Raw genomic sequence first — 11,085 nt, forward strand, 5'->3', positions numbered from 1 at the left:
TTGTAAATGTGTTTGGAATAAATAAAATGTGGCATGAGAACATGGCAGATTAAAGAACCACAGGTATTTCTGTATGCAATGTTGAGGGGGGTGACAAAGGTATAAAAGAGAGAACAGGATGGAATTAAAGATAGATGTGAGGTAGCTAAGAGCTTTGTGTTTTACCCTAAAATTAATGAAAAGCTATTTATTTTAAGAAGGAGCATAAAAGGCTCCTGGCATGGACATCAGCACAGGTGATAGCTGCAGCTTCCCTTGTGTCCATATTGGCCACCTGGCTGCTCCACCCACGCAGAGCTGCCACCTCTGTCATCACCCCTTCCACATCTCACTAGTTCAAAATGAAGCTGTTTTCATTTCTGGAAGGAAACTTGGCCAGCAGATCAAGCAGGAAGTGCAGTAGGAAGTGTAAGAATGGGTGGCATGGGGCAATAAGTGGCCACACCTGGGTGTGGTTCTGGTTGCTGAGAATCCTGCAAGTCATTCCTATATCCTCAACAAAATCTGGCCAGTTGCAGAGGTGGGAATCAACAGTGAGACAACTGTGAAACCAGCTTCAATTTCAAAGGAAGAACTGTTGAATTTAATCAATAAACTAAGTAATGATGATATTACAAATTTGTGATCACCAAGAGAGCTTGGTATTGGCACAAAAACAGACACATAGATCAATGGAACAGAATAGAGAACCCAGAAATGGACCTTCAACTCTATGGTCAACTAATCTTTGACAAATCAGGAAAAAATATCCAGTGGAAAAAAGACAGTCTCTTCAATAAATGGTGCTGGGAAAATTGGACAGCTACATACAGAAGAAAGAAATACACAACTCAAAATGGATGAAAGACCTCCATGTGAGACAGGAATCCATCAAAATCCTAGAGGACAACATAGGCAGAAACTTCTCTGACCTTGGCCACAGCAGCTTCTTTCTAGACACATCTCCAAAGGCAAGGGAAACAAAGGCAAATATGAACTACTCAGACTTCATCAAGATAAAAAGCTTCTGCAAAGGAAACAGTCAACAAAACTAAGAGGTAATCCACAGAATGGGAGAAGATATTTGCAAATGACACTACAGATAAACGGCTGGTATCCAAGATCTATAAAGAACTTCTCAGGGGCGCCTGGGTGGCTCAGTCGGTTAAGCGTCTGCCTTCCGCTCAGGTCATGATCCCAGGGTCCTGGGATCGAGCCTCACATCGGGCTCCCTGCCCAGCGGGAAGCCTGCTTCTCCCTCTCCCACTCTCCCTGCTTGTGTTCCCTCTCTCGCTGTGTCTCTCTCTGTCAAATAAATAAACAAAATCTTTAAAAAAAAAAAAAAAAAAGAACTTCTCTAACTCAACATCCCCCCCCAAAAAAAATAATCCAGTCAAGAAATGGGCAGCAGACATGAACAGACACTTCTCAAAAGAAGACATACAGATGGCTAACAGACACGTGAAAAAATGCTCAACATCACTAGCCATCAGGGAAATACAAATCAAAACCACATTGAGATACCACCTTACACCAGTAGAATAGCAAAAATTGACAAGACAGGAAACAACAAATGTTGGTGAGGATGTGGAGAAAGGGGAACCCTCTTATACTGTTGGTGGAAATGCAAGTTGGTACAGGCAGCTTGGAAAACAGTGTGGAGGTTCCTCAAAAAGTTAAAAATAGAACTACCCTACGACCCAGCAACTACACTGCTAGGTATTTACCCCAAAGATACAGATGTAGTGAAAAGAAGGGGCACAGGTACCCCAATGTTCATAGCAACAATGTCCACAATAGCCAAACTGTGGAAGGAGCCGAGATGCCCTTCAACAGACGAATGGATAAAGAAGATGTGGTTCATATATACAACGGAATATTACTCAGCCGTCAGAAAGGATGAATACCCATGATTTGCGTCAACATGGATGGAACAGGAGGAGATTATGCTAAGTGAAATAAGTCAAGAAGAGAAAGACAATCATCATATGGTTTCACTTATTTGTGGAACATAAAGAATAGCACAGAGGACCATAGCTGGAAGGAGGGAAAATTGAAGGGGAAGAAATCAGAGAGGGAGACAAACCATGAGAGACTATGGACTCTGGGAAATAAACTGAGGGTTTCAGAAGGGAGGGGGTAGGGGGATGGGGTAGCCAGGTGATGGGTATTAAGGAGGGCACATGTTATGATGAGCACTGGGTGTTATACACAGCCAATGAATCATTGGACACAACATCAAAAACTAATGATGTATTATATGTTGGCTAACTGAACATAATAAAAAAAATAATGATGATGATAAATAATGTAGATGGCCTTCTTGTTCAGCTGCCTCTTCCAGAGCACATAAATGAGAGAAAGATCTGCAATGGTGTTTCTCCAAACAAAGATGTTGATGGCTTTATGTAATTAATGTAGAGTGACTGTGTTACCAGCGGTCTCACGGGATGTCTGGGAAACAATTAAGTGAACTGGCATTCCAACCCCAGGGAAAAATGTGGTTGTGGTTGTGAGGTCGAAAAATGTTGGAATGCCCATTGCAGTGCTACTACACACAGATGGGGCACATGAACACCCTGGAGGTGATGCCACTGTTACAATACACTCCCAAAGAGCAACTGAAGAAACATAGTTATTGCAGACATTGTGGTCTCTGCTACAGGCATTCCCAATCTGATCACAGCAGATGTGATCAAGGAGGGAGCTGCACTCATCAGTGTGAAAATAAAAAGTTCAAGATCCCATTATGGCTAAAGCCAAGTTGGTTGGAGATGTGGATTTTGAAAGAATCAGAGAGAAAGCTGGTTACATCACTCCAGTCCGTGGGGGTGTTGGTCCCATGACAGTGGTGATGCTAATGAAGAATACCACTATTGCTGCAAAAAAGGTGCTGAGGCTTGAAGAGCAGAAAGTATTGAAGCCTAAGGAGTGTGGAGTAGCAACTAATTAACTGCTGTGTCTTCTGTCATGAACAACACTCCAAGCCAGTTCAAGAGGCAAAGCAGGCCAAAAGAAATGCAATATTTTTTTATTTATTTTACTGAAATGGTTTAAAATGATGTTTTGTTGTATTGAAAGCTTAAATGGGTGGGTGTTTGTGCACATAACTCTGCAGAACCTCACCAGGGAGCATGCCAATATCATGCTGGGTCATGTGATCCAGCCAAGAGAAGCCATTAACCTAGTGATTAACATGGAGGGCATTGTCCCATTGAGAAAAAATGCTTAACTTTGTCAAGTCACTTCATTTTTTTTAATAATTTTTTTTATTATGTTATGTTAGTCACCATACAGTACGCCATTAGTTTTTGATGTAGTGTTCCATGATTCATTATTTGTGTATAACACCCAGTGCTCCATGCAATACATGCCCTCCTTAATACCCATCATTGGGCTCACCCATCCCCTACCCCCCTCTAAAACCCTGTTTGTTTCCCAGAGTCCATAGTCTCTCATGGTTCATCTCCCCCTCTAATTCTTCCCCCTTCATTTTTCCCTTCCTTCTCCTAATGTCCTCCATGTTATTCCTTATGTTACACAAATAAGTGAAACCATATGATAATTGTCTTTCTCTGTTTGACTCATTTCACTTAGCATAATCTCCTCCAGTTCCACCCATGTTGATGCAAATGGTGGGTATTCATCCTTTCTGACAGCTGAGTAATATTCCATTGTATATATGGACCACATCTTCTTTATCCATTCATCTGTTGAAGGGCATCTCGGCTCTTTCCACAGTTTGGCTATTGTGGACATTGCTGCTATGAATATTAGGGTGCATGTGCCCCTTCTTTTCACTACAGCTGTATCTTTGGGGTAAATACATAGCAGTATAATTGCTGGGTCATAAGGTAGCTCTATTTTTAACTTTTTGGGAACCTCCACACTGTTTTCCAAGCTGCCTGTACCAACTTGCATTCCCACCAACAGTGTAAGAGGGTTCCCCTTTCTCCACAACCTCTCCAACATTTGTTGGTTCCTGTCTTGTCAATTTTTGCCATTCTAACTGGTGTAAGGTGGTATCTCAATGTGGTTTTGATTTGTATTTCCCTGATGGCTAGTGATGTTGAGCATTTTTTCACGTGTCTGTTAGCCATCTGTATGTCTTCTTTTGAGAAGTGTCTGTTCATGTCTTCTGCCCATTTCTTGACTGGATTATTTTTTTGGGGGGGTGTTGAGTTAGAGAAGTTCTTTATAGATGTTAGATACCAGCCCTTTATCTGTAGTGTCATTTGCAAATATCTTCTCCCATTCCGTGTGTTGCCTCTTAGTTTTGTTGACTGTTTCCTTTGCTGTGCAGAAGCTTTTTCACTTTTGTTTCCCTTGCCTTTGGGGACATGTCAAGTCACTTCAGTTAAAATTTGCATTTTCTAGGGTTGCATTTCCCAAGTGCTATTCCAGTAAGAGTTGGTACTCACTTCAGTTTCCAAATCTTTTGCGTTCAACTGGTCAAACCAAAGGAAAAATGTTGCTAGAGAAATGGCAATTGAGTAGAAAAAAATTACTCTAATTTACATACATATTGTATGTGAAAATTAACTGTTAATGGTGTCCTGGGCTGTTGTTTTATGTCTTAGTCATTGGGAAAATATTTAGGATATTTCCACTTACTGTTAGTCCTTGTTCCATGTGTGTTACATTTGTGAGGTTTCCCCATTTTTTCCTAGCATTGAAAGGCTTGTTTTATTTTATAGATTATTTGTCATGTATTGTCATATTTGGCTTTTCCTTTACCCTTAAACTTCATTGTTACATCCTTGCACTGTTAGGGGTGTCTGCATGGTTTCCTTGGTATATATTGAAACCTTTTTTTGAAAAACAAAATTTGAGCTTGATAATCATTAGGGAAGCTTGTATAACTATGTAACTTACTTTTCCACCAAAGACTTGTCAGCAGTTGCCTGCTTTTCTTTGATGTACCTGTTGGCTTTCCCCAGTGGGTTTTTGAGAACTTGAGTTAATGTTTAATTTAATCAGACTTTCCAATTAAAAGGTTTTTTGTGTTTGTTTCACATTTTTTAAAATAAAACACTTCTGACTGGTGTGGGGATAAAAGGAGCACAATACAACACTTACAATGTATTCAAGATAAACAAGAGGTGATGGGCATTAAGGAGGGCACTTGATGTAATGAGCACTGGGTGTTATATGCAACTGATGAATCATTAAACTCTACCTCTGAAACTAAGAGAAAGAGAAACAAGACTGGAGGCAGAGAGATTGTTTAGAAAACTATTTCACTAGCCAAGCCCTAGAAATGTGGTCCAAACCAAGGCAGTGACTTTAAGATTAGACAACACAGAATAGGTTTGGTTCATGAGACATTAGTAACAAAGATTTTGCAGGGCTTCATCTCCTACTGAGTATAAAATACAAAGTGAGAACTTCCTGTTTTCTGAATGGACAGAAGGTGTTGCCAATCATGAAGATGGGGACTAGAGGAGGGAGGACTGATCTGGGTTTGGGAAAAATGAGTCTGATTCTGAATATGTTGAATTTGAGATGTTTATGACACCACATTGAGATGGCCAGTTGCAGCTGAAGGAATAGGTTTGGAACTCAAAAGCACAGTTTGGGCTGGAAATATGGCATGTAGATTGGATTTAAAACACAAGAGTGAATGGGATCATGTGGGAAGACTATGAAGAACACAGAAAATAGGAAAAGAAGTGGAAGACAAATCCTAAAGAAAACTAACATCTAAGGAATAGGAAGAGAGTAACAGCAAAGAGACAGAAAACATAGCAGAGAAGTAAAAAGCCAGTATGTAGTTTCATGGAAGTTAAGAATATTTCAAAAAAGAGAGTGGCAGACAATGATACTGCTTTAAAGTCAAGTGACAGAGAACTAACAAGTTCCCATTTGATTAAGGAGCCAGGAAGTTGTTGGCAATCTTAGCAAAACAGTTTCAGGGCTAGTGAGAACAAAATCCAGATCACAAGGGGTTGAGAAGATCAGGAAGGGAAGCAATTCCCTTTCTGTAATTCAGTAGGAATCAGCATTCTTTTTTTTCTTAGTTCCTGAGGTAGAATTTAGTGATTCATCAGTTGCATATAACACCCAGTGATCATTACTTCAACTCCCCTCCTTAAAGCCCATCACCCAATTATCCCATCCCACCACACACCTCCTCCAGCAACCCTCAGTTTGTTTCCTAGAGTTCAGCATCTCTTATGGTTTGCCTCCCTCTCTATTTTCATCTTATTTTAGTTTTCCTTCCCTTCCCGTATGTTCCTCTTTTTTGTTTCTTAAATTCCACATATGAGTGAAATCATATGGTATTTGTCTTTCTCTGACTGACTTATTTCACTTAGCATAATACCCTCTAGTTCTATCCACGTCGTTGCAAATGGCAAGATTTCATTCTTTTCGATGACTGAATAATATTCCATTCCATATATATATATATATATATATATATATATATATATATATATACACTATATCTTCTTTATCCATTCTTCTGTTGATGGATGTGGGCTCTTTCCATCTGTTGGCCATTGTGGACATTGCTGTTTTATGCAGTGGGGTGTATGTGCCCCTTTGAAACACTATGTTTGTATCATTTGAATAAATACCTCGTAGTGCAATTAATGGGTCATGGTATAGTTCTATTCTAACTTTTTGAGGAACCTCCATACTGTTTTGCAGAGTGGTTGCACAAGCTTGCATTCCCACCAATAGTGTAAGAGGGTCCCCCTTTCTCCACATCCTCACCAACATCTGTCGTTTCCTGAGTTGTTCGTTTTAGCCAATCTGATCAGTGTGAGGTGGTATCTCATTGTGCTTTTGATTTGTATTTCCCTGCTGCCAAGTGATGTTGAGTATCTTTTCATGTGTCTGTTGGCCATGTGTAGGTGTTCTTTGGAGAAATATCTGTTCATGTCTTCTGCCCATTTCTTGACTGGATTTTTTGTGGGTTTTTTTGAGTACTGATTTTGATAAGTGCTTTACAGATTTTGGATACTAGCCATTTATCTGATATGGCATTTGAAAATATCTTCTTCCACTCCGTATATTGCCTTTTAGTTTTGTTGACTGTTTCCTTTGCAAAAGCTTTTTATCATGATGAGATCAAAATCATTCATTTTTGCTTTTGTTTCTCTTGACTTGGGAGACATGTCTAGCAAGAAGTTGCTGTGGCCAAGGTCAAAGAGGTTGCTGCCTGTGTTCTCCTCTAGGACTTTGATGGATTCTGGTCTCACATTTAGATCTTTCATTGATTTTGAGTTTATTTTGTGTATGGTGTAAGAAAATGGTCCAGTTTCATTCTTCTGCATGTGGCTGTCCAATTTTCTAAACACATTTGTTGAAGAGACTGTCTTTTTTCCGTCAGTTATTCTTTCCTGCTTTGTTGAAAAGTAGTTGATCAAAGAGTTGAGGGTCCATTTCTGGGATCTCTATTCTGTTCAATTGATCTATGTGTCTGTTTCTGTGCCAGTGCTATACTGTCTTGATGATGACAGCTTTGTAATAGAGCTTGAAGTCTCGAATTGTGATGTCTCCAGCTTTGCTTTGCTTTTTCAACATTCTTTTGGCTATTCAGGGTCTTTTCTGATTCCATACAAATTTTAGGATTGTTTTTTCCAGCTGTATGAAAAATGTTGATGGTATTTTGATAGGAATTGCATTGAATATGTAGGTTGCTTTGGGTAGCATAGACATTTTAACAATACTTGTTCTTTCAATACATGAGCGTGGAATGTTTTTTCACTTCTTTGTGTCATTCTCAATTTCTTTCATAAGGGTTCTATAGTTTTCAGAGTACAGATCCTTTACCTCTTTGGTTAGGTTTATTCCTAGGTATTTTATGGGTTTTGGTGCAACTGTAAATGGGGTCAATTCCTTGATTTCTCTTTCTTCTGTCTCATTGTTAGTGTATAGAAATGCAACTGACTTCTGTGCATTGATTTTATATCCTGCGACTTTGTTGAATTCCTGTATCAGTTCTAGCAATTTGGGGGTGGAGTCTTTGGGTTTTCCACATAGAGTATCATGTCAGCTGTGAAGAGTGAGAGTTTGACCTCTTCTTTGCTAATTTGGATGCCTTTTATTTCTTTTTGTTGTCTGATTGCTGAGGTTAGGACTTCCAGCACAATGTTGGACAAAAGCAGTAGGAGCAGACATCCCTATCATGTTCCTGACCTTAGGGGAAAAGCTCTCAGTTTTTCCCCATTGAAGATGATATTTGGTGTGGGTTTTTCGTATATGGCTTTTATGATATTGAGATATGAGGAACAGCATTTTAACCCCAGTCCTTACATCTTTCAGGCTCACTTCCCACCAAGAGTAACGGGAATATATTTGCTGAGAAATCATTCACACCATTACATTAGGCACAAATCTTAACTGTACATTTTTTACTTTAAATTATACTTATTTGTACGCTATGGCACCAATCGTCAAATGGTGAAATATGTCCAACATCCCAGAAGACAACCCCAGGTCCTTTCCAGTCAGCCCCTCTGTCACCCCACCACTGACAAATGTTGTTGGGATTTGTTTCACAAGTTACTTTTGCTTGTGTTTTAATTAATATAAATGAAAACTTACTGAATATTATACCTGTGTAATTAATTCATTTTGCTGTGCCAATAAGTACTACTTAAGTAGTAGGCACAACTTCTTTAAAACTATCATGAAATAAACATGCAAACAATAGAAAGATGTATGCGGTATGATGTGTAAGTGCCCCTTTGCTCCTTTCCCAAATCCCATATCCTTCTGCCTTCCCCATAGGTGACTGCTGTGCACACTTTGCCACGTCCTTCCAGAACTTTTCCTATACATTTACATATGTTTCATTCAACAAATAGTTTTTGAGTGCCTACTATCTGTGAGATCCTTTGTATTACAGATTTTTTGGTACTGTTTTTAAGAATTTCACTGAATATATATTGGAGAATTTTCTGTCTGTATCTACATATCTAACTTATGTTTGCAATGCCTTACCATATTTCATAAGATATATATATGTGCCAAAAATTGTTTACTAGTCCCCTGATAATGAACATTCAGGTTGATTCCAATTTTCACTGTGTAACAATGCAGGATATATTTAATTTTTATTTATCTTGTGTCCATATTCCAAAAATGGAATTCCTGGTCAAAATGTGCATTTTAAATTTTTCTAGATCTTGCCAGCTTTTGATGGCTATTGCAAAAATACCATCAAAATGGCTGCAATAATATGCACCACAGGATATGAATGCATGTTTCCTTCTGTCCCTCACCAACTCCAGATATGATCTCTATCTTCTTAACTTTTGCCAATCTAACCAGTAAAATATGGCATCTTGCTGTTGTTTTAGTTTATGTTCCCCTGATTATTAGGGAGGTTGAACATCTTTCCAGTACTTATGGGTCATTGTTGTTTTTCCGGGAGTTAACCTCTCCTTCTGTCATTTGCCTTTTTCTTATTGATTTGTGTGAACTCTTTATTATCACTATAACTCGTTCTGTTGTATGTGCAGCAAATATTTTCTTCTGATCTTTGGCTCTTGTTTTAACTTTGTTTATCATGTCTTTCACTAATCAGAAGTGTTTTAGTGTTTTGTTTTTGTTGGTCAGATCTGTCAATCAATTCCTTGATGGTGTTCAGAATTTGTGTAACTTAGTAAACTCTTAGTTGACCCCAAGGTTATGAAAAGATCCCTCTATAGGTTTTCTTTTAGCACCTTTTAAAGTTAGGCTTTCCATTTTAGAAATATATTTCATCTAGAATTTACTTTTGTATTTTGTGAAAGTCAGGACTCTAATTTTTTCCCCATCAGGTAGGCAGTTGTCCCAAAGGCCCTTATTGGATGGTCCATTCTTTCCCTATTACTCATTGCATACGTTCTTATTCAATCCCATATATCCCCAGGAACTGATTTCCCTATGTTCAGTTACAGGTGCTCAGCCACATCATTTTGAAAAAATTTTGGTGAATACAAAATTTTTCAAAATGTATATTTCCAAGTCTTACTAGAAGTTCACGAATGGTTTCCAGGCTCTATCAACTTCCCTGCAACCTCAAACCCCTTTCTCCTCTACTAAAAAAGCCTGGCTGGGGGAGGTGGCTTAATTGCCACATTAACCAGACCAGGATGCCTCAGAGGCTGCTGCCCTCCACAGTGGAGGGGCTCAGGGACCTATGGCACAATGACAGCCCCAAAGAAAGGCCCCATGAAATTACTGCATCTCCATAAATTTTCCTTCGAGGCAGCTTCTTTGTAAAGTCCTTTTGTTCTTTCACTGATGTTCGTGAGTTATCAGGGCTTAATGTAAGAAAAAGTGTATTTCAAGACAAAAAGCCTTTCTTCTCAATAACAGTCAAGAGAGTTGGGAGAGATCAGTCAAATCATAGTATTCTAGAGACGGCATGGCTTTCATCATTTTTTCAAAAGTAAAGAATATGTTTTATTACTGTGAACTGATTTGGGTAGATCAAACCAAAGTGCTGTGGTTCATTTCTGTTTTGTAATTGTCCTTAATGCATGACTGCCACCTGGCCAAGTTTCCTTCTCACAGGGAATAGATCAAATGTTCTTTCAACAAGTATGCAAATAACTTTGTTTCAAATCTCATTGATATAGTTGATATGGATATACTTCTGTTTATTTTTATTGTAATTTTTTAATTCCTCAAATGCATGATCCATGCCATTCTTCTTGTGTGTACGTGTAGTTTTTTTAATTATACCATCTTTAAGAGACCTGCCATCAACCAGACAACACACAAGAATTGGAATAAATGATTCAAAATGAGCAGTTGCATTTCAAACCTTTGACATAGCACAAATTGCCAAAATAGGCCACATGCATAAACAGTTTAAACTTCTATTGAACCAAAATGGTTAGAAACATTAAGTTCCAGATTCTAACCTGCCCACCCACTGTCTGTAGAACAGGCACTTCTGGATGATCTTGCTAGTATTGATGGTGATCCCTCACTCTCTGTTGTGACCAAGCATGAGACACTGACTGAAATAAGGAGTTAGGCTCTTCCCATGTGGAGCAGAGTTTGTCTTTATGCCAAGGTGGTTTGCACCTTTACATTAACACAGGAACTTTCTCTAATCAGCTGAGTAAAGTAGCTCAGAGCTCAATTGACACCAGAATT

At 38.8% G+C, this 11,085-nt stretch overlaps 1 pseudogene; it reads left to right on the top strand.

Moving 5' to 3' along the window:
- The first annotated feature begins 220 nt into the window (after window positions 1-220).
- On the top strand, window positions 221-2,932 carry LOC118536842 (bifunctional methylenetetrahydrofolate dehydrogenase/cyclohydrolase, mitochondrial pseudogene; annotated as a pseudogene).
- The last annotated feature ends 8,153 nt before the right edge of the window (window positions 2,933-11,085 follow it).

This window comes from Halichoerus grypus, chromosome 5, assembly GCF_964656455.1.
Source record: "Halichoerus grypus chromosome 5, mHalGry1.hap1.1, whole genome shotgun sequence".
NCBI classification, from domain to species: Eukaryota; Metazoa; Chordata; class Mammalia; order Carnivora; family Phocidae; genus Halichoerus; species Halichoerus grypus.